This window comes from Triticum aestivum, chromosome 1B, assembly GCF_018294505.1.
Source record: "Triticum aestivum cultivar Chinese Spring chromosome 1B, IWGSC CS RefSeq v2.1, whole genome shotgun sequence".
In the NCBI taxonomy this organism is placed as follows: domain Eukaryota; kingdom Viridiplantae; phylum Streptophyta; class Magnoliopsida; order Poales; family Poaceae; genus Triticum; species Triticum aestivum.
This window is the reverse complement of record NC_057795.1, coordinates 241,772,337-241,797,547: the sequence shown is the minus strand read 5'-3', so window position 1 is coordinate 241,797,547 and position 25,211 is coordinate 241,772,337. Positions and strand designations below refer to the sequence as shown.

The following is a 25,211-nucleotide window of genomic DNA, read 5'->3' as shown; positions in this document are numbered from 1 at the left end:
GAAAGAATTTATGATCTCTCAAAAGAATTTTAATGCCTTGCTTGAAGAAAAATTGCTCAAAGTTGATGATTTGGCTAGGAACGTTGATAGACTCTCGCTTGATGTTGATTCTTTGAAACTTAGATCTACTCCTCGTAAGCATGATATCAATAAGTCTCTCAAAGCTATGAGAATTTCCATTGATGAGTTCAAAGAAAGAACCGCTAGATTACGTGCTAAGAAAGATTGCTTTTGTAAAGGCGTGTTCTTCTAGTTTCCATGAAAATAATGATGAAGATCTTAAAGTTATTGATGTATCCCCTATTAGATCTTTGTTTTGCAATATGAATCTTAGTAATGATGTGACTGGAGATGAGTCAACTTTAGTTAAAAGGCGTCCCAATGATTCGGAGTTTTTAGATCTTGATGCTAAATTTGGTAAAAGTGGGATTTAAGAGGTCAAGACTTTAAATAACATTGAACTCACTATCTTGGATTTCAAGGAATTTAATTATGATAATTGTTCTTTAGAAGATGGCTTTTCCTTATTGCAATCTGTTGTGAATGCTCCTCATTCTTATAGTCAAAATAAAGCTTTTACCAAACATATTGTTGATGCCTTGATGCAATCTTATGATGAATAACTTAATTTGCAAGTTCCTGTACCTAGAAAACTTTATGATGAGTGGGAACCTACTATAAAGATTAAAATTATAGATCATGCGTGTTATGCTTTGTGTGATTTGGGTACTAGTGTTTCCACAATTCCGAAAACTTTATGTGATATTCTAGGTTTCCATGATCTTGATGATTGCTCTTTAAATTTGCACCTTGCGGATTCAGCCATTAAAAAGCCAATGGGAAGGATCAATGATGTTCTCATTGTTGCAAATAGAAAATTTGGTACCCGTAGATTTTATCGTTCTTCATATAGATTGCATCCTTTCATGCCCTATTATTCTTGGTAGACCTTTCCTTAGAACAATTGGTGCGATTATTGATATGAAGGAAGGGAATATTAGATTCCAATTTCCATTAAGGAAAGGCATGGAGCACTTTCCAAGAAAGAAAGTTAAATTACCTTATGAATCTATGATGCGAGCTACTTATGAATTGAGTGCCAAAGATGGCACTACTTAGATCTATCCTCGCTTTTATGCCTAGCTAGGGGCGTTAAACGATAACGCTAGTTGGGAGGCAACCCAATTTTGTTTTAGTTTCTTTGTTTTTGCTTCTGTTTAGTAATAAATTTTGCATCTACCTTCTGTTTAGATGTGTTTTTATGTTTTAATTAGTGTTTTTGCCAAGTAGAACCTATAGGATAACCTATGGTGATAGTTAATTTGATTCTGCTGAAAAATAGAAACTTTGTGCGGAAGAAACTAATTTTATTAATTCACAGGAACATGCTTTTGCATTGATTCCTTTTTGCTGTGGATCAATAGACAAATAGCCCAGGACTTCCTATTTTGTTAGGATGTTTAGAGTTCCATAAGTATTCGAGAGTTACAGATTGCTACAGAATGTTCTGTTTTTGACAGATTCTGCCTTTCGTGTGTTGTTTGCTTATTTTCATGCATCTATGTCTAGTATTAAGTGGAATGAACCATGGAGAACTTGGAATACAGTAGGTTTAACACCAATATAAGTAAAGAATGAGTTCATTAAAGTACCTTATGTGGTGGTTTTGCTTTCTTTCATTAACGGAGCTTATAAGATTTCCTGTTGAGTTTTGTGTTGTGAAGTTTTCAAGTTTTGGGTAAAGATCTGATGGACTATGGAATAAGGAGTGGCAAGAGCCTAAGCTTGGGGATGCCCATGGAACCCCAAGATATTCAAGAATAGCCAAAAGCCTAAGCTTGGGGATGCCCCCGGAAGGCATCCCTCTTTCGTCTTCGTTCATTGGTAACTTTACTTGGAGCTATATTTTTATTCACCACATGATATGTGTTTTCCTTGGAGCGTCTTGTATGATATTAGTCTTTTCTTGTTTACCACAATCATCCTTTATGTGCACACCTTTTGGGAGAAGCCCACTTGAATTAGAAATTATTATAATACAATATGTGCTTCACTTATATTTTTTGAGCTTGATAGTTTTTGCTCTAATGCTTCACTTATGTCTTTTAGAGCACGGCGGTGGCTTAATTTTGAAAAAATTGTTGATCTCTCATGCTTCACTTATATTATTTTGAGAGTCTCTTAGAACAGCATGGTTTTTTCTATGGTTATAAAATTAGTCCTAGAATGATGAACATCCAAGTTGGGTATAATAAAAGCTATCATAGAAAGTGAATTGGATGCTATGATCAATTTGATGCTTGATAATTTTTTTGAGATACGAGGATGGTGATACTACAGTCATGCTAGTTGGGTGATTATGAATTTAAAGAATGCTTGTGCTAAAGTTTATGATTCCCGTAGCATGCACGTATGGTGAACCGCTTTGTGATGAAGTTGGAGCACAGTTTTATTTATTGATTGTCTTCCTTATGAGTGGCAGTCGGGGACGAGCGCTGGTCTTTACCTACCAAACTATCGCCCTAGGAGCATGCGTGTAGTACTTTGTTGTCAATGACTTGTAGATTTTTTCAATAAGTACATGAGTTCTTTATGACAAATGATTGAGTCCATGGATTATACGCACTCTCACCCTTCCACCATTGCTAGCCTCTCTTGTGCCGCACAACTTTTCCGGTACCATACACCCACCATATAACTTCTTAAAAACAGCCACCATACCTACCTATTATGGCATTTCCATAGCCATTCCGAGATATATTGCCATGCAACTTTCCACCATTCTATTTATATGACACGCATCATTATTGTCATATTGCTCTTTGCATGATCATGTAGTTGACATCGTACTCATGCCAAGGCCACCTTCATAATTTTCATACATGTCACTCTTGATTCATTGCATATCCCGGTAGACCGCCGAAGGCATTCATATGGAGTCATATCTTGTTCTAAGTATTGAGTTGTAATCTTGAGTTGTAAGTAAATAAAAGTGTGATGATCTTCATTATTAGAGCATTGTCCCAGTGAGGAAAGGATGATGGAGACTATGATTCCCCCACAAGTCGGGATGAGACTTCGGACTTTAAAAAAATATAGAAAGGCCAAATAAAAAAAGGAGAAAGGCCAAATAAAAAAATGAGAGGAAAACAGAGAAGGGAGAATGCTACTATCCTTTTTACCACACTTGTGCTTCAAAGCACCACCATGATGTTCATGATAGAGAGTCTCCTATGTTGTCACTTTCATTTACTAGTGGGAATTTTCATTATAGAACTTGGCTTGTATATTCCAATGACGGGCTTCCTCAAAATGCCCTAGGTCTTCGTGAGCAGGCGAGTTGGATGCACACCCACTTAGTTTCTTTTGTTGAGCTTTCATACATTTATAGCTCTAGTGCATCCGTTGCATGGCAATCCCTACTCACTCACATTGATATCTATTAATGGGCATATCCATAGCCCGTTGATATGCCTAGTTGATGTGAGACTATTTTCCTCCTTTTTTGTCTTCTCCACAACCACCATTCTATCCCACATATAATGCTATGTCCATGGCTCACGCTCATGTATTGCGTGAAAGTTGAAAAAGTTTGATATTACTAAAGTATGAAACAATTGCTTGCTTGTCATCGGGGTTGTGCATGATTAAATACTTTGTGTGATGAAGATAGAGCAACAACCAGACTACATGATTAAATACTTTGCTTGAGTTCCCTTACAACCAGACTATAGAGCAACAACCATGTTATTTTGAGAAGACATGATTGCTTGATTAAGTATGCTTGAAGTATTATTATTTCTTATGTCAATATGAACTTTTATTTTGAATAATTTGGATGAGAACATTCATGCCACAATAAACAAAATTACATTGAGAATTATACTAGGTAGCATTCCACATCAAAAATTCTGTTTTTATCATTTACCTACTCGAGGACGAGCAGTAATTAAGCTTGGGGATGCTTGATATGTCTCCAACGTATCTATAATTTTTGATTGTTCCATGCTATTATATTACCCATTTTGGATGTTTATGGGCTTTACTTTACACTTTTATATCATTTTTTGGACTAACCTACTAACCGGAGGCCCAGCCCGTATTGCTGTTTTTTTGCCTATTTCAGTATTTCAAAGAAAAGGAATATCAAACAGAGTCCAAATGTAATGAAACCTTCGGGAGCGTGATTTTTGGAACGAACGTGATCCAGAGGACTTGGAGTGCAAGTCAAGAAGCAGCCGAGGCGGCCACGATTGTGGAGGGCGCCCCCCCTACTGGGCGTGCCCCCCTATCTCGTGGGCCCCTCGGGCATCCACCGACCTACTTCTTCGTCCTATATATACGCACGTACCCCGATAACATCAGAAAAGACCACGAAAACCTAATTCCACCGCCGCAACCTTCTGTATCCGCGAGATCCCATCTTGGAGCCTTCACCGGCGCTCCGTCTGAGGGGGAATCGATCACGGAGGGCCTCTACATCATCTCCAAGGCCTCTCCGATGAGTTGTGAGTAGTTTACAACAGACCTTCAAGTCCATAGTTATTAGCTAGATGGCTTCTTCTCTCTTTGTGGGTCTAAATACCATGTTCTCCGTGATCTTCTTGGAGATCTATTCGATGTAACTATTTTTGCGGTGTGTTTGTCGAGATCCGATGAATTGTGGGTTTATGATCAAGTTTATCTATGAGAAATATTTGAATCTCCTCTAAATTCTTTTATGTGTGATTAAGTTATCTTTTGCAAGTCTCTTCGAATTATCAGTTTGGTTTGGACTACTAGATTGATCTTTCTTGCAATGGGAGCAGTGCTTAGCTTTGGGTTCAATCTTGCGATGTCCTTTCCCAGTGACAGCAGGGGCAGTGAGGCACGTATTGTATTGTTGCCATCAAGGATAAAAAGATGGGGTTTATATCATATTGCATGAGTTTATCCCTCTACATCATGTCATCTTTCTTAATGCGTTACTCTGTTCTTTATGAACTTAATACTCTAGATGCATGCAGGATAGCAATCGATGTGTGGAGTAATAGCAGTAGATGCTGGCAGGAGTCGGTCTACTTGTCACGGACGTGATGCCTATATACATGATCATGCCAAGATAATCTCATAATTATTAGCTTTTCTATCAATTGCTCGACAGTAATTTGTTCACCCACCGTAATACTTATGCTATCTTGAGAGAAGCCACTAGTGAAACCTATGGCCCCCGGGTCTATCTTTTATCATATAAGCTTTCAATCTACTTTTATTTGCTTCTTTACTTTTCCTATCTATATTATAAAATACCAAAAATATATTTATCTTATCATACTATCTCTTTCAGATCTCACTTTCGCAAGTGGCCGTGAAGGGATTGACAACCCCTTTATTGTGTTGGTTGCGAGTTCTTGTTTGCCTGTGTAGGTGCGTGGGACTTTTGAGAAGCCTCCTACTGGATTGATACCTTGGTTCTCAAAAACTGAGTGAAATACTTATGCTACTATTGCTGCATCACCCTTTCCTCTTCAAGGAAAACCAACGCAAGCTCAAGACGTAGCAAGAAGGATTTCTGGCTGTCACGCCCAATATGCGATACTATCCTAAAGAGACTCGAAGGTCCCACCAAGGATAGAACCGCATATTGATACGTTTTGCAAGGTGGATATCATTACATCAACATTACATAATAGATGGGGATACATACAAAAAGGCATACAATGCCACACGAATACAACATCAACTTACATAAGAGCACCATCCGACTACGGATGAAACACAAACAGAAGCTCAAACGACATCCACCCTGCTAGCCCAGGCTGCCGACCGGGAACCTATCCCCTGATCGAAGAAGAAGCAGAAGAAGAACTCCAAAACAAGGAAACATCGCTCTTGCATCATGATCATCGCAAAACCTGTACCTGCAATTGTTGTTGTAGTAATCTGTGAGCCACGAGGACTCAGCAATGCCATTACCATGGGTATCAAGACTAGCAAAGCTTAATGGGAATGGAAGGGGTAAAGTGGTGAGGTTGCAGCAGCGACTAAGCATATATGGTGGCTAACATACACAAATAAGAGCGAGAAGAGAGCAAACGGAACGGTCATGAAGCTAGCAATGATCAAGAGGTGATCCTGAACTCCTACTTACGTCAATCATAACCCAAAACCGTGTTCACTTCCGGACTCCGCCGAAAAGAGACCATCACGGATACACACGAGTTGATGCGTTTTAATTCAAATCAGGTGTCAAGTTATCTACAACTGGACATTAACAAATTCCCATCTGCCACATAAACATGGGCACGACTCTTGAAAGTTTATACCCTGCAGGGATGTCCCAACTTAGCCCATGATAAGCTCTCGCGATCAACAAAGGATATTCCTTCTCCTAGGAAGACCCGATCAGTCTCGGAATCCCAGTTACAAGACATTTCAACAATGGTAAAAAAAGACCAGCAAAGCCGCCCGATGTGTCGACAATCCCGATAGGAGTCGCACGTATCTCGTTCTCAGGACACACCTGATAAGCGAAGCGTACAGGTACCGACGTAATGCAAGTTGCCAAGGGATTGTCCCGCACGGTGCTCTAGTTTGGACCAACACTTAGACAAGCATTGTCCCGGGGGAGGCTAAAATAAAGATGACCCTCGAGGGAAAAGTAGGTGGTGGTGAAGCAAAAGGTAAAACCAAGGTTGGGCCTTGCTGGAGGAGTTTTATTCAAAGCGAACTGTCAAGGGGGTCCCATAAATCACCCAACCACGTTAGGGACGCAAAATCCGGGAACATAATACCGATATGACGGAAACTAGGGCGGCAAGAGTGGAACAAAACACCAGGCATAAGGCCGAGCCTTCCACCCTTTACCAAGTATATAGGTGCATTAATAAAATAAGAGATATTGTGATATCCCAACATAATCCTGTCCACCATGGAGCAATCTCCAACTTCACCTGAAACTAACAATGCTACAAGAGGGGCTGAGCAAAGCGGTAACATAGCCAAGCAATGGGTTGCTAGGAAGGGTGAAAAAGGTTAGAGGTTGACATGGCAATTTGGGAGGCTTGAAGAGCAAAAGATAGGTAGCGCAGCATAGCGATAGAACGAAGCAACTAGCATAGCAATGATAGTAGTGAGATCCAAGGTGACGATCATCTTTCCTGAAATCCCGCTAGGAAGAAGAACGAGTCCATGAAGAAGACGAACGGATGAAGCCGAACCAAGTGTAGACGAACGTATCCTCACGATCGCAACGAAACAGGACCTATCGAGAAGAAGCACACAACATGGTAAACACACCACACATAGACAAGACATGATGCACAATAAGCAAGATGCATGACAAAGCTACATGGAGCTACTCATGGCAAGAGATGATGCATACAAGAGCAACACATCAAAGCAAGTTTAAATGAGGCCGGAAACAACATATAACAATTCCGGTAAGTCCTCATATGCAAGTTTCAAAGTTGGTCGAGATCTGAAAAAACATTAAGTTGAAGTTGTTAAACAGCAAGTTAAAGAGAACCAAAAGGATCTACACGAAATTCTAGTCAAGTTACATATAAAGTTCATTTAGGTCGGAGCTACGGCCTAGAAGATATGAGCAAAACAAGTCAAACATGGCATTGATGCAAAATGCATACAAATATCAAGCAAACACCTCAAAACAAGGATGCCTCATGATAATATGAAACTACATGCAAAATCAAGCAAGTTTCATATAGAGCACACTCAAAACGGAGCAACGGTTCAACACATACACTCCAAACAAGATATGACAACAATCTGTCCAAAACAGCAACTAGACATCTTGCGAGCATCAAAACAACAAGCTATGGCACACCGACATAATATAAAAAAGCATGGGCATGAACTACAGGTAAAGCATGACAAAACATGAACAATGAGCTATCTCCAGAAAACAATATAACATGCTCAAAAGGACATGGCAAGATTACAAATAATAATAGTTTCAGGCTTAGCAGGAATAACATCAGGTTGCAGTGTTTAGAGCTATCAAACAAAATGTTACAAGAAATTATCATGGAAAACAAAGGCATGGCATGCTAATTCTAAAGACAAATAACCAATCTCCCTTACTGAACTAATTCCAAAGATCAAAAGAAAACATGGTAGCATCCATGCAAACATGGCAAATGATATGACACCTTCAGACATGACAGGAACAACAATAACTAAGCATGTTGGTGAGCTTGTACCACTCACCACAGAGCAATACATGGCATGGCAACGTGACCAACAGTAATATAGTATATTTGTGAAGCTAAAATGGCAATATAAAGTCCATAGCATGCTTGGATCACTAGCAAAGCACATGGAAAAACTGAACTTAATGTTAATCAGGCTGATATCAACATTATTTAGGAAGTTGAGAGCAAGATTACAACAAGTTACATCAGTCTATAAATCCAGCCAGGGGCATGAAAGGATAGAGAATGACATGTATAACAAAACATCCTTATTGAACATCTCCAGATTACACACAGAATGACTTGTAGCAGCAGGTTTACATAGCATCATGATGTAGCAGATTCACACTAGCAAAACAGTAACAGCAAGTACCCTACTTCACGAGTTTAATGCACTCACTACAAGACTCACAAAATTACATGGATTCCACCATAGCATAGATGGCGTGTTGTAGCCCATAACACATGTAGAGCTCATTCTCATAGGATGCACACACAAAACGCAATGAAAAAGACAAAACAGCAAGTTCTGATAACAGACAGCAGCTAACATCATATAGTACTCTTGCAACAACGATTCGGGCATCACGATGGACTCAAACAAACATGGCACAATGTAATTAAATGAAGAGCACCTCATGATGAACATTTTAATATATCATGCACGCAAAATGAAGCTATGGATGAGGAGTTATGATGCAATGAACATTGGAACAAAATGTCACAGATTTGGGGACTTGGCAGAAAAACAGGTGAGCGTAGAATAGATAAAATGCGCACGGGCGGGTTTTTGAGGGTAGCTCACCCATGGGCCTAGCCCAGGTCGGCGTGGAGGTGGGCTGCAGCAGAGGCCGCAATGAGCTGGGCCGCGGTGCGCACTGGCCCGGGGCGGGGCCCACGCGGGCGAGGCAGGCGGGCGGCGCGCTCGTCGTCGACCTCCCGATCCCGCCTGGATCGGGGCAAGGACGGCAGCGGCGGGGTAGGCTGTTCCGGCGACCGAGCGGCAGGACGGCGGCGGGGGTGGCGGAGCGCTACGTGGCGTGCCCGGATTGGCTGGGAGCGGCGGCGGTGGACGTCCGGCGGCAGGTCGGACATGTCCGGTGGCGTGGAGGGGATTTGATCTAGGGTTAGGGTAGGATTCATCCGAAAATTCGGGGGAGTGGGTGTTTATATAGGTAGAGGGAGCTAGGAGAGTCCAAATGAGGTGCGGTTTTTGCCCACACGATCGTGATCGAACGACCGAAAGCATGGATGGGGTTTGGATGGGTTATTGGGCCACTTTGGAGGGGTGTTGGTCTGCACACAAAAGAGGCCTTTACGGTTCCCCGGTTAACCGTTGGAGTATCAAACGGACTCCAAATCGCACGGAACTTGACAGGCGGTCTACCGGTGATGTACCAAGGCCACTTGGCAAATCACGGTCCATTCCGAGAATGTTTAACACCCACACACAACAAGAGACAAAAGGGGAACGCTGGAGGACATAGGAGTGTCGGATTGCAAAATGGACAACGGGGAAAATGCTCGGATGCATGAGACGAACACGAATGCAAAATGAGATGCACATGATGACATGATAAAATGCAACACGCAAGCAAATGACATGGCAATGACGACGGATAACTGTCAGACATCTGGTGCATCGAATCCGGGGCGTTACAACTCTCCTCCACTAACAAGAGATCTCGTCCCGATATCTTAGGACCGAGACGGAAGGGAACAAGGATGGGGTGAAATAAGAACAAAAGAGAGAGGATGAACAAAGTCGAGAACACTCGAGTAGGAAAAACGAAACGACAAATATAACGAGAATCAAAGCTCCGAAAGAAATATGAATTCGAACCCACTCCGGTTAGAACAAGATAGGCAAGGAACAAGAATGAAAGAATTTAGGCAACACTTCGGCTGAAACATGGAGGAATAGAACACGAGCTTGAGAGGATGGAATGATACTTGATGAAGACATGACACAAAACCTCCGAAAAGAATTGAAAGAGTTGAATGAAAAGAACGGAGAAGAAAATGACAACTTGTGCCACAAATGAAATTGAAAGCATCTTTAGAAGGAAGGTTTAAACGGAGTTGTTGAGAAAATCAACAATGAAAAGAATAAGCTTGTTGTGGTCTTATAGGTAACATCTCAAGATCACAAGGTGATAACCGGCCACAAACGGAAATGATTGGATAGCTGAGAAGAACGAAGAAATGCAAAACTCCACTTCAAAAGAATACAGAGAATTAATTACACTTCGAGACGTGAGAAGAAAAGATAGTTGAATTTCTCCAACAAAGTCTTGATGAACTCTTGAAGAATGAATTAAATCATGAAGAACCACCGTGAAGAACTCCGGAGACAACAGGATGATGAGATAGAATGAAGGAAGAAAGAATAGCTTGAAGAGAAAACAACGGTTGAACGAATGCAAAGGCTTCGCATGAGTAGGAAGGATACTCGATTACGGACTTCGATTCCGAGAAGAAGGGAGGGCGGGTTGGAAAAACAAGGAGAACTTTGGTCAGGGAAACAACATCGATTGAAAAGAATTGAGGATTGATCTCGCGAAAGACAAAGAGGTTCGAGTCGACTTGACAAGAGATGCACCGGACAAAAGAGGATGGACAACTCACGAAACTAACCACGTGAACCTAAAGAAAAATTTGAACGGGAAGAGCAGTAATTCAAAACACCTACGTCAAGATTCCTCATCAGAGCGACGAAGAGGCTGAGGAGTAAAAAGAATTCCTACTCTTCGATATAACTAAACTTCGAAAACTGTTTTCTTTCAGACTCAACAACGGCCAAACTACACGATCAATCAAGGGGGCTCCTATGGTCGGTCGAGGCTCTGATACTAACTTGCCACGCCCAATATGTGATACTATCCTAAAGAGACTCGAAGGTCCCACCAAGGATAGAACCGCATATCGATACGCTTTTGCACGGTAGATATCATTACATCAACATTACATAATAGGTGGGGATACATAAAAAAAGGCATACAATGCCACACGAATACAACATCAACTTACATAAGAGCACCATCCGACTATGGATGAAACACAAACAGAAACTCAAATGACATCCACCCTGCTAGCCCAGGCTGCTGACCTGGAACCTATGCCCTGATCGAAGAAGAAGTAGAAGAAGAACTCCAAAACAAGGAAACATCGCTCTCGCGTCATGATCATCGCAAAACCTATTCCTGCAACTGTTGTTGTAGTAATCTGTGAGCCACGAGGACTTAGCAATCCCACCATGGGTATCAAGACTACCAAAGCTTAATGGGAAAGGAAGGGGTAAAGTGGTGAGGTTGCAGCAGCGACTAAGCATATATGGTGGCTAACATACGCAAATCAGAGCGAGAAGAGAGCAAACGGAATGGTCGTGAAGCTAGCAATGATCAAGAGGTGATCCTGAACTCCTACTTACGTCAATCATAACCCAAAACCGTGTTCACTTCCCGGACTCCGCCGAAAAGAGATCATCACGGCTACACACGCATTTGATGCGTTTTAATTCGAATCAGGTGTCAAGTTATCTACAACCGGACATTAACAAATTCCCATCTGCCACATAACTGCGGGCACGGCTCTCGAAAGTTTATACCCTGTAGGGGTGTCCCAACTTAGCCCATGATAAGCTCTCGTGATCAATGAAGGATATTCCTTCCCCTAGGAAGACCCCATCAGTCTCGGAATCCCGGTTACAAGACATTTCGACAATGGTAAAACAAGACCAGCAAAGCCGCCCGATGTGTCAACAATCCCGATGTCACACCCTAATTTTCATGCCACTACACTTAAGCTAACAATCATGATAAAATGTGGTTTGACAAAAACTTTTGAGTGTTTTGGACCTTGCCTTGATTGGTTTTTGTCTGTTATTTGCAAGTGCTCTAAAAATAAAACAAATCCTCCAACTCTTATACTCCTTCTCCTTGATCCAAAAGCCTTTCCCAATGATCATGCCATGTGTATAGGACATAAAAATAAATTCTTGCAAAAATAATTTGGCCAAATAGTATTTTCAAAAATTAGTTTTTCAAAAACCCCTTAATTGAGGTTTGCACTGCAAGTACTTAATTAAGGGCAGTAAAAATCTTTCCAAAAATATATTTGACTCTATTAGATATAGGATACCCAGAAAACACAAAAATATAATTTTGAAAGTTATTTTCCTATTTTATTTAAAAGCTTTTTCTTAATGCCAGAAATGGTCTTTAATAGGGAAAAATTATTTTATTGTTCCAGAAATATTTGACAAAAACCTAGGGAAACTCAGTGGACATATATTGTCCATATAAAAGAGTTTCAACACATGTTCATGTTCAAAAAATTGGTCAAATCTCTCAAAAACCCTTTCTGGATATTTCAAGCTTTTGAAATATTTACAAAGGAAATATTCTCCAAAAATTCCAAGAAACTTCTAGCATGTCACATATGACATATTAGATGATGTTGCCAAGTCTCATGACTTGGAGAACAATATAACATCATCAAATCCCCTCAAAACCATTTCTGTCCATTTTGAGGTTTGAGCAACTTTACATGGCCAAACATTTCCAAACGTTCTAAAACCTTGTGAACATCCTCAAATGTTCTAATTATTCATCTAGACCAAGTGGCACAAGTTGGAGAACAAGTTAACATGATCAAAGTGCCCCAGAACCAAGTTTGAGCAACGTTACATTGCCAAGTTTCTCCTTTTGATCTATACTTTTGTGGAAATGTTCAGGACATCTAATGATGACACTACACCAAGTGGTGCATCAAGGAGAATATATTTGCATGACTAAATCTTGGAAAATCCATTTCTATTCATTTCTAGGGTTCACAAAAGTTGCATTGGCAACTTTGCCCAAATAAGCTCTAGATTGGTGGAAGGCCCTAACTATATGTGTCATTTCACCCTATGGAGTCTCATGGCAGATGGAAATCATCTACTTACCCAAACCATCATCAAACACCTTCTGCCACTTTACCAAAATCCCATTTTGGCCTCTTCCACTAATCTCCATGGACTCTACTTTTTACCACAACCTCTCCTAGTCCCCCTCTAGCACCTAGACAGTTTTATGCCCAAGGAAGCAATGATGGAGGGGGGAAGAACTCCACTTTTCTACTCTGGGCAGCAGCATTCCCACTCTCTCTCAACTCCCTCTCCCCTCCAGTGGATCCCCAGGGCATCCAATGCCATTTCCGCATTGTTTACTCCCCCTTGCAGCTGCCAGACACAAGTGGGTGCATGAGGACGCGAGAAAAAGTCACGAGTGCCGGCCATTTGCACGTTCTGGAGCACGTCAGCGTGCTCCCGACCGTTGACGCCGCGTCCCCGACCACCTCGAGCCTCTCCCTTGCGCCAGTCGAGGTGCCTCGACGTTCACAACACGCCACCGTGCTATCCCCCTCCTTTCCCTCTCTCTCTCTCACCCTGAGGCGCGCGCCAGACGCCGCCCAGCTCGGCCAATGCATGCGCCCACGCCAGGGACCACCTCGAGCTTGCCCCGCTCCTCCTCTCTCTCCCCAGAGACCTACTCCACCCCCATGAGTGCCGCGGACAACCCCGAGCCTCCTCCCGTGGCCACCACGGCCATTGTCGCGGGTGCCCGTAGGCCGCGTCCATGGTGAGCCGTGGCCTTGCCATATAAGGCCGCCCCTGACCTCCCTCTGGATCCCCTTCGCTCTCTCTCTCTCTCCCGTGCATCCCCCGGTCCAATCCGCACCTCCTCCCATGCCCTCCAACCTCGTCCATGGCCGGAGCCGAGCCGTCAGCCATCGCCTAAATTCTCGTCGTCCGAGCCCCCTCCTCTCCACCTGTAGGGGTCATTGCATCACCGCAACCACCACGGAGCACTCGCGCTCTTCATTTACACTCCCTGGAGGCCGTGGCGTCAAGTTCATCCTCGACAACACCCCGGTCCGCCGCACCCGAAACTCCTTCTCTTCCCGGGCTCCCTCGCTGGCGTGGAGCACCTGGATGGGCACGCCTGGTCGCGCTGGATCCACCGGTGTGTCGTACGCCGTCGGAGGTAAACCATGCCGCCCGGGAGAGCACCAGCGCCCGCTCGGCCTTGCCTCACCTGCCTCTGCTCTGTTTGAGCGGGAGGTAGGAGACGGCCTGTGCACCGGGCCCCGCTCGTTAGCGACCCGGCGGGCGGGCCCCGCCCGTTTAAGTGGAGACGGCTTCGGCCTGATCCGCTTCCCTCGCGCGTTGGCGCCCTTCACGAACCCGCCTTTGACGTCACCTCCTCCCTCGCGCAGACTGAGCCACTGGGCCGAGCCCAGTAGGCGCTGTTTAGCTGGGCTTCTCCCAGTGCGCTTTATAAGGTTGACTCCCTTTCTTCCTTTTTCCTTTTCTTAAATATTGTAAAATTCCTAAATAATTCAAATTAACTCCAAATTTGATGATTCAAATTACCACATGGTGCTATTGTCACATTTTTACAGAAGCATTTGCTTCACAAATATTTATCAAAACCCCATTTTCCATTTCTGTGATGAACTTTAGAAAATCACAGAGAGCTCAAAATTGATCCAAATGCCATGATTCAAATTCCTAGATGCTTCTAAGTTCAAAACTTAGTTTTTGAACATTTTTACTAATACTTTTTGTACCACCTCAAATAATGGTCTATTTCTTCATGTATAGCCAACTCTGCAAATTCATAGAGAAATCATTTGAACTCCAAATCAAGTGAAACCAAATCCTAGATGCTCCTAAAATCATCCTTTGTTAAATGGGTATCTTTGCTCATTTTTCAAAAATATATTTCTATACACTTCTTGCAAATCCAAACATCCCTTGATTCCATCATATTGAAATGTTCATATATGTCCATTGAGCAAATCCTAATGAAACCACTTTGGTTATCCCTCATATGACCAGAGGTATCCTAGAAAAGTCCAACTCATATTTTTAGAGCACTTTTATTTCTGCCTGGTCGTGTTGCTTATTATGGTTGTTTTCGGCGATAGTTGACGAAGTAGACAAAATGCTCGGAGTTGGACCAGAGATATTTGAAGACCTCGAAGACTTTGTTAAAACAGGCAAGCAGCCCTTTGACCATGTCTACGAAACCCTTTTTATGCATGTCATATAGCACCATATTGTTGTTGCAACGGAATCATGATGAGGTGGTATCCACTTTGATGGTTTGCCACCGTACTTCCTCGTTGATACTTGCATTGTGCTTGACCCTACCTCCTTATGAAGGTTATGCCGATGGGAGTAGATAGGATGCTAAAGTAGAAGCTATGCAAAAGGGACGGGAATATGCATGATGAGGGAGACAAAGTGTTTTCAATGGACTTTCCGAAAACCCCGTCGGGTGCCACTTATGCCCGAGGGAGATGATGAGATGGGTAACCACTTGATGACGAAGTGGTGTACCGCGGCAAGTGTGTGTTGTTTTCAAAACGGATTGGTTTAAGTTGCGACCGTTATTCCAACCTTACATGCGCAACCACTCTACCCTTATTTGGGAAAGGGCATTATTGATTACCTAGACTGATACTAGCTTGGAGCCCGCATTACTAGTGACGGGAGAGTTGTTGGTGCGCTCTCTCGGGACGGGGTCGTGCCAAGTAAGGCGGCCATGACTGTTTTCACAGGGCACCGGATACACCGTTGTGTCCCCTCTCAGATGTTACGATCTCGAGTGAGTCTTGTATGATGTACATCGTGAGGATACGGAACAACGAGTGGACTCCTTGTTAGTGTCGTCTAGGGAAAGATAGTGATCGGGTGCTTACCCCGGGTACTTGAGGTATCGCGGGTCGTGGATGACATGGAAGTTCCCCGGATCTTGTGGGTAAAGTGTGCAACCTCTGCAGAGTGTAAAACTATTCGAATAGCCGTGTCCACGATCAAGGACAGTTGGGTAACCACTCTTGGGCTACGTCGACATGTTTACAAACCGAGTGTGTGTGTTGATAAAACTACTTGGGTCAAGTCAAGGGACTTAACATGATTGAGTTGGGTTGGTGCCCACTCTATTTATGTTGATATCTGTAACCTGTCCTCATGGTTACTTGAATTCTCCTTATGCATGTCTTACAAGTTGTTGAACATGTCATTGCACTCAAAACTAGCCTTCTGCAAAAAAAAATTACCTATATCATGCATTGTTGTATCTCGAACCAAAACATGGGTTGCTTACGAGTACATTCAAAGTACTCATTGGCTTGCCACTGGTTATTTTATTGGCTAGGCTTGAAAGAACAGGATATGATGAAGAATACTTCGGCGACGAACATGCAAACTAGGACGCTTTCCCAGTCATAATGCTTGTAGGGTTAAGGAAAATGGCATGGGTCCAAGTTATCGACGAAGATTTCCGCTGCGAAGTTATACTCAAGACTTGACCATAATGGTCATAATTTATGTAAGACGGTATGTATGGCTGTAAGACTCTTGTTATTCAGCTTCTGTGTGTTCAGTGAGCATTGATCTCTAGGATCACTGTACACGTGCAATCGATGATCACGACTTATGAGTCGGGGTCCCCACACCCGATAGGAGTCTCACGTGTCTTGTTCTCAGGACACACCGGATAAGCGAAGCGTATAGGTACCGACGTAACCCAAGTTGCCAAGGGATGGTCCCGCACGGTGCTCTAGTTTGGACCAACACTTAGACAAGCATTGGCCCGGGGGGGCTAAAATAAAGATGACCCTCGAGAGAGCGACTCCTAAGGGAAAAGTAGGTGGTGGTGAGGCAAAAGGTAAAACCAAGGTTGGGCCTTGCTGGAGGAGTTTTATTCAAAGCGAACTGTCAAGGGGGTCCCATAAATCACCCAACCGCGTTAGGGACGCAAAATCCAGGAACATAATACCCATATGATGAAAACTAGGGCGGCAAGAGTGGAACAAAACACCTGGCATAAGGCCGAGCCTTCCACTCTTTACCAAGTATATAGGTGCATTAATAAAATAAGAGATATTGTGATATCCCAACATAATCCTGTCCACCATGGAGCAATCTATAACTTCACCTGAAACTAACAACGCTACAAGAGGGGCTGAGCAAAGCGGTAACATAGCCAAGCAATGGATTGCTAGGAAGGGTGAAAAAGGTTAGGGGCTGACATGGCAATTTGGGAGGCTTTAAGAGCAAAAGATAGGTAGCGCATCATAGCGATAGAACGAAGCAAATAGCATAGCAATGATAGTAGTGAGATCCAAGGTGATGGTCATCTTGCCTGAAATCCCGCTAGGAAGAAGAACGAGTCCATGAAGAAGATGAACGGATGAAGCCGAACCAAGCGTAGACGAACGAATCCTCACGATCGCAACGAAACAGGAACTTTTGATAAGAAGCACACAACAAGGTAAACACACAACACATAGACAAGACATGATGCACAACAAGCATGATGCATGATAAAGCTACATGGAGCTACTCATGGCAAGAGATGATGCATACAAGAGCAACACATCAAAGCAAGTTTAAATGTGGCCGGAAACAACAAATAACATTTCCGGTAAGTCCTCATATGCAAGTTTCAAAGTTGGTGCAGATCTGAACAAACATTATGTTGAAGTGGTTAAACAGCAAGTTAAAGAGCACCAAGAGGATCTACACGAAATTCTAGTCAAGTTACATATAATGTTCATTTAGGTCGGAGCTACTGCCTAGAAGATATGAGCAAAACAAGTCAAACATGGCATTGATGCAAAATGCATACAAACATCAAGCAAACACCTAAAAACAAGGATGCAACATGATAATATGAAATTACATACAAAATCAAGCAACTTTCATATAGAGAACACTCAAAATGGAGCAACGGTTCAACACATACACTCCAAACAAGATATGACAACAATCTGTCCAAAACAGCAACTAGGCATCTTATAAGCATCAAAACAACAAGCTACAGCACCCCAACATAATAGCAAAAGGCATGGGAATGAAGTACAAGTAAAGCATGACAAAACATGAACACTGAGCTATCTCCAAAAAACAATATAACATGCTCAAAAGGACATGGCAAAATTACAAATAATAACAGTTTCAGGCTTAGCAGGAATAACATCAGGTTGCAATGTTTAGAGCTATCAAACAACATGTTACCAGAACTTATCATGGCAAACAAAGGCATGGCATGCTAATTCTAAAGACAAAGAACAAATCTCCCTTACTGAACTAATTCCAAAGATCAACAGAAAACATGGTAGCATCCATGCAAACATGGCAAATGATATGACAGTTTCTGACATGGCAGGAACAACAATAAGTAAACATGTTGGTGAGCTTGTACCACTCACCACAAAGCAATACATGGCATTTCAAGATGACCCAAAGTAGGGTGGCATATTTATGAAGCTAAACATGGCAAGCTCAAGTCCATAGCATGCTTGGATCACTAGCAAAGCACATGGAAAAACTGAACTTAATGTTAATCAGGCTGACAGCAACATTATTTAGCAAGTTGAGAGCAAGATTACAACAAGTTACAGCAGGCTATAAATGCATCCAGGGGCATTAATGGATAGAGCATGACATGTAAAACAAAATATCCTTAGTGAACAACTCCATATTATGCATAGAATGACTTGTAGCTGCAGGTGTACATAGCATCATGATGTAGCAGATTCAGACTAGCAAAATAGTAACAGCAAGTACCCTACTTCACGAGCTTGATGCACTCACTACAAGACTCACAAAATTACATGGATTGCACCACAGCATAGATGGCGTGTTATAGCCCATAACTCATGTAAAGCTCATGCTCATAGGATGCACACACAAAATGCAATCAAAAAGACAAAACAGCAAGTTCTGATAACAGACATCAGCTAACATCAGATAGTACTCTTGCAACGATGATTCGGGCATCAAGATGGAATCAAACAAACATGGCATAATGGAATGAAATGAAGAGCACCTCATGGTGAACATTTTGATTTATCATGCACGCAAAACGAAGCTACGGATGAGGGGTTATGGTGCGATGAACATGGGAACAAAATGTCACAGACTAAGGTACTTGGCAAAAAAACAGGTGAGCGTAGAATAGATAAAATGCGCACGGGCGGGTTTTTGAGGGTAGCTCACCCATGGCCCTGGCCCAGGTCGGCGTGGAGGTGGGCTGCAGCAGAGGCCGCGACGAGCTGGGCCGCGGTGCGCGCTGGGCCAGGGCGGGGCCCACGCGGGCAAGGCAGGCGGGCGACGCGCTCGTCATCCACCTCCCGATCCCGCCTGGATCGGGGCAAGGACGGCGGCGGCGGGGTAGGCCGTTCCGGTGACGGGGCGGCAGGACGGCGGCAGGGGCGGTGGAACACCACATGGCGTGCCCGGATTGGCCGGGAGCGGTGGCGGTGGACGTCCGGCGGCAGGTCGGACATGTCCGGTGGCGTGGAGGGGATTTGATCTAGGGTTAGGGTAGGATTCATCCGAAAATTCGGGGGAATGGGTGTTTATATAGGTAGAGGGAGCTAGGAGAGTCCAAATGAGGTACAGTTTTCGCCCACACGATCGTGATCGAACGACCGAGAGAATGGAGGGGGTTTGGATGGGTTATTGGGCCACTTTGGATGGATGTGGGGCTGCACACAAAAGAGGCCTTTACGGTTCCCCGGTTAACCGTTGGAGTATCAAACGTACTCCAAATGGCACGAAACTTCACAGGCGGTCTACCGGTGATGTACCAAGGCCGCTTGGCAAATCACGACCCATTCCTAGAATGTTTAACACCCGCTCACAACAAGAGACAAAAGGGGGACGCCGGAGGACATAGGAGTGTCGGATTGCAAAATGGACAACGGGGAAAATGCTTGGATGCATGAGACGAACACGAATGCAAAATGAGATGCACATGATGACATGATAAAATGCAACACGCAAGCAAATGACATGGCAATGACGGCGAATAACTGGCAGACACCTGGCGCATCGAATCTGGGGTGTTACACTAGCGCCGTTGCCGGGGAGGTCTTCGCTCAAGTCAAGACATACCAAGTACCCATCACAAACTCATCTCCCTCGCATTTACATTATTTGCCATTTGCCTCTCGTTTTCTTCTCCCCCACTTCACCCTTGCCGTTTTATTCGCCCTCTCTTTCCCAATCTCCTCTCTCTTTCGCTTGCCTTTTTGTTTGCTTGTGTGTTGGATTACTTGTCGTGATGGCGCAAGATAATACCAAATTGTGTTATTTCTCCAATACCAATAATAATGATTTCCTTAGTACTCCGATTGCTCCTCTTAATGATGTTGAGTCTTGTGAAATCAATACTGCTTTGCTGAATCTCGTTATGAAAGATCAATTCTCCGACCTTCCTAGTGAAGATGCCGCTACCCATCTAAACAACTTTGTTGATTTGTGTGAGATGCAAAAGAAGAAAGATATGGATAATGATATTGTTAAATTGAAGTTGTTTCTGTTTTCACTTAGAGATCGTGCTAAAGTTTGGTTTTCGTCTTTGCCTAAGAATTGTATCGATTCATGGAATAAGTGCAAAGATGCTTTTATCTCTAAGTACTTTCCTCCCGCTAAGAACATCTCTCTTAGGAACGATATTATGAATTTTAAATAACTTGATCACGAGCATTTTGCCCAATCTTGGGAAAGAATGAAATTGATGATTCACAATTGTCCTACTCATCGTTTGAATTTAAGGATGATCATACAAAAATTTTATGCCGTATTAAATTTTGCTTCTAGAAATCTTTTAGATTCGGCCGCGGGAGGCACGTTTATGGAAATCACCTTAGGAGAAGCTACAAAACTCCTTGATAATATCTATACCTATACTAATTTGTGACTCCCTAAAAATTCCCAGGTTAATCAGTAATTATGAACCGTTAATCAAGTGGGACCGAATTATTACGGTGTAGATCTAATCTTTAATCCAGAGAAAAAAAAATAGGACCGAAACTGATTTTTTTTGAAAAAAATAGTTTTTGGGGGCCGCAGGAGGCTCCACATTTAGTCCCAAAAATATCTAATCTATATTGAGAAAAAAAAACTAATTTTGTAGGCCCGCACAAAGCTACATGGTTTATCTTCATAGAATCTCTATCTCCACGCAGCCTTTCTTCATGGACTAATTGACTATCCCCATCGCTAGATTTTCCCTATGAACCACTTTTCATCCCAGTGTCGTGCAGTCAGATGGCATCAAATCAAACATGACAACAAGTTGTGCCATCGAACAATTGAGACGTGATGGCATCTCCCTTATCCTTCTGGTCAGTTTTCTCTTGATCTGGTTCTTTAATTATGTATTTTTTCAGATTACATGGAAGGTAAGCATCGCGTTAGAAATTTCAGGGGATAGAATTATTAAATTCCATAACTTCATAGGAAGGTTGTCACAAAACGTGGAACACCGAAATACATGCCGCTGAAAAGAATTTAATGTAGCCACAAGTTACTCGGGCTCCTACCAAAATCACGCTTTTCTTCCTCCTGATTTGCATCTAGCTGAGGTGCCAGGGAAGATTGGCCACAGTACGAGACTGCCGCAGTCTGACGGCTCTGGTTTTCTTGGTGACTCGGGAGTGCATGCAGTTCCGGCGGCGCATGTTTGCATGATGCTTCCCATAAGAACTGAGATTCAGCGTTAATCCTTTCTTTGCGAGACACAAAGGGCAGACGCCATTGCTACCTGGTAAGTTTTCTGTTCACGGGTCATCAATTGGGATCGATACCCAAAAAACTGTGTCGCGTTCCAGCCAACGATCCTCGATGTTCCCCGTCTCAACCCCACCCTTGATCCAGGTCGACGACCCGTGTCGGGTGACACTACGTCGTTCCGCGTAGTTCCGCGTTCCTAGCAACTATGAGCTACACCTTGACGACAGGGATACATACTGACAGTAATCTAAATGATGAAAGTGCTTGAGATATAAAATAGTATTCTGCAAAGACTAACAAGGTGCGATCAAGTGTAGGTGAAATCCACCACTCTGCTTGCATCAATGAAACTCAATTAGTGACTATTCATGTTGTTTCAGTACGTTCTTGGTTTGTACGGGAACATGTTTAACCAGGATCGAAATTTGTTTGTACCTCCAAATTTATTGATGTACAGTTGACATTGCATACAAATTGTTGTTATGCTAGATGAATTGGTACCAAATTTGCTTTGGAACAATAAGGAAGGAGGTATTTTTCTTTCTTTCAGCAATATATATGAGTGCCATCATTTGCTATACCATACCAAAACGTTTCACAGAAGTGTTCAAATTATTTATTAATATATTATATTTGTTACCACAAAAAGAAAGTAAAGGAATGACCAATGCAATAGATTTATATAGTTTTGTAGTTGTAGTATCTATTCATAACAGCAAGAAGAGTAAAAAAATTAATAGTAGTTTCTTATGCATTATTGTGCAGATTTTTGTATTCTAAAAAGGTAGCCAAGATGGACATTCGTTAAGATGATCCATAGATAACAGAAGTTCTAAATATTTCCAAATCACGAGTTTTAGAAGCAGCATATTACTTCAACATATAGACTTTGATCCGATCATTTGTTTCTGCTACGATCAACACTCCGAAGCCAAACAACCAAATTGAAAAGTAAAACATGGAGTGGTGTTTTATATTTCTTACCGATTGGTGAATTATCTTTTTCTAGATTAATATTTCCACTTTTTCAGTCTGTTTATAATTGACAAATGTATGCTACTGGAGTGGCTACACACAGGAGTTGCAGCTAAGACAATAGTTTATAAATGTCTAGGTATGCCCTGCTGGATTGTTTCTGATCGGCTTACATTGTCTCCCTTCCCCCGTAGGAACTCTGCTATATTTTTTTAATAAGCAAGAGCTGGAGCTGGAGGACATGGATTCATAATGACATTAATCTCCATGATGAAATTGCTAGAGAGAGAGAGAATAATATTCAACAAAGAGTAAAAAGGTGTGATCAAGTATCAGTGCTCTGCACCTCTTTGTGCTTGCTGGAATCAAATTTAATTCACGATTATTGATGTTGCTTCAGTTTGTTCTTGGTTTGTTAGGGGCACAACAATATCACTTCTGCATGATCATAATTTGTGTGTACCTTTAGATTTATGAATTTGTTGCTAGCATTGACACTAAATTTTTTGTTATGCTTCAGGAATTGGTTCCAATCTACATCAGAACAATCAAACTTTAACGGAAGGATGTAGTGTTCTTTCTTCCAGTTTCTTAAGGGACATATATTAAAGCCTTGATTTTCTCAACTATGTAAAAACATTTCAAACCGTTGTTCAAACTATTGACTACTATATTATATATTTTGTTAGCACAGACAGAAGGTAAATAGAGCAACTAATGCAATATATTTATGTAGTTTTGTACCAGTAATAGGAGATTATGTTGCAACAATATGTAGATTTTTGTAATCTACAAAGTTTACCAAGATGAATATTCGTCAAATGAGCCAAAGAGAGCAAAGGGAAGTTCTATATAATTTGCATGATATATTTATTGTCTCTTGCCGATAAAATTATTAGTGATCATAGAACTACTTTTTATATTTTTCCGCTTATGCACAATATTTCATATATAGTGCAATATAAATGTATCTTCTTTCTGACATTGACTGAATATTTAGTTTTAACTTGAACAATAGCATGTAGTGCTTTGTATCATATCACCTCATTATCTTGGGTTGCCTTTCCTAGGCAATGTAGGAGAGAATGGAGTTTCGGTCCACTGTTCGCGACCATTCTCCTTTTCCTAAAAAGCATTATCACAATTGTATGGGACAAGTGGACATTTATAATGTGGGTAGATTTGACATAGATAATGCTTTGATAACTTGGTTGGTTCCTTAGTCTTCAGGTATGCATAATACCGATCCATCTCTTGGTATAGTGTTAATGTTGACACAACCAAGGCGGAAGATACAGATGGAAGGATTAGAGTGCCTTGCTGCTGCATAATTTTTTTTCAACCAGATACCCATTGTTAAAATTTTACTTCCCATTCAATGCAAACATGTGATCACCTAATAATCTCTATGTATCAAATAATTAAGCAAGTGATATAAATTACATTGATTCAATAATTTATTGTCTCCACAATATGTTGGTAATAGTTATCGATATAGTTGGCACCAAGTAATCATTTTGATACATTCCACATAAGAACTTACGTGTACATGGTTTACCAATATTATAATTTCTTATTCTAGATCAATATTTGAATAATTTATTCTCTAAAACTCCTTATGAACCTAACATCTCCATGGAATGTAAAATGCAACAAAATAGTTTAATTAAATCTAACATATAGTTCTAAAATTGTGAATAATAACTAACCCGTGCGAATGCATGGGTTGACGACTAGTTATGGCTAATTATTCTCAATGGCACACCGAAAGATCTACTAGTAAAAAAGTGCATGCTATAGAAGAAATTAATGTTTTGAGTGGAAAGATGGATGAACTTATGAAATTTTTTGCTACTAAGAGTGCTCCTATTGATCCCAATGAAATTCCTTTGTCTACTTTGATTGAGAATAATAATGAATCTATGGATGTGAATTTTGTTGGTAGGAATAGTTTTGGTAACAATGCTTATAGGGGAAACTTATCCTAGACCGTTACCTAGTAATTCCTCTAATAATTATGGAAATTCCTACAATAATTCTTATGGTAATTTTAACAAGATGCCCTCTGATTCTGAGAATAGCTTGAAAGAATTTATGATCTCTCAAAAGAATTTCAATGCCTTGCTTGAAGAAAAATTGCTCAAAGTTGATGATTTGGCTAGGAACGTTGATAGACTCTCGCTTGATGTTGATTCTTTGAAACTTAGATCTACTCCTCCTAAGCATGATATCAATGAGTCTCTCAAATATATGAGAATTTCCATTGATGAGTGCAAAGAAAGAACAGCTAGATTGCATGCTAAGAAAGATTGCTTTGTAAAGGCGTGTTCTTCTAGTTTCCATGAAAATAATGATGAAGATCTTAAAGTTATTGATGTATCCCCTATTAGATCTTTGTTTTGCAATATGAATCTTAGTAATGATGGGATTGGAGATGAGTCATCTTTAGTTAAAAGGCGTCC

At 41.8% G+C, this 25,211-nt stretch overlaps 1 long non-coding RNA gene across 4 annotated transcripts; it reads left to right on the top strand.

Moving 5' to 3' along the window:
• Positions 1 to 21,194: 21,194 nt before the first annotated feature.
• LOC123089881 (uncharacterized) lies at positions 21,195 to 23,580 on the top strand. Of its 4 annotated transcripts, none has more exons than XR_006442408.1 (4): positions 21,195 to 21,386; positions 21,622 to 21,808; positions 22,944 to 23,068; positions 23,270 to 23,580. It is a non-coding gene; the product is annotated as an uncharacterized lncRNA (long non-coding RNA). The 4 variants fall into 4 exon arrangements; XR_006442409.1 differs by having other exon boundaries at positions 21,239 to 21,386; positions 21,919 to 23,068; XR_006442407.1 differs by lacking the exon at positions 21,195 to 21,386 and having other exon boundaries at positions 21,411 to 21,808; positions 21,919 to 23,068.
• Positions 23,581 to 25,211: the final 1,631 nt, after the last annotated feature.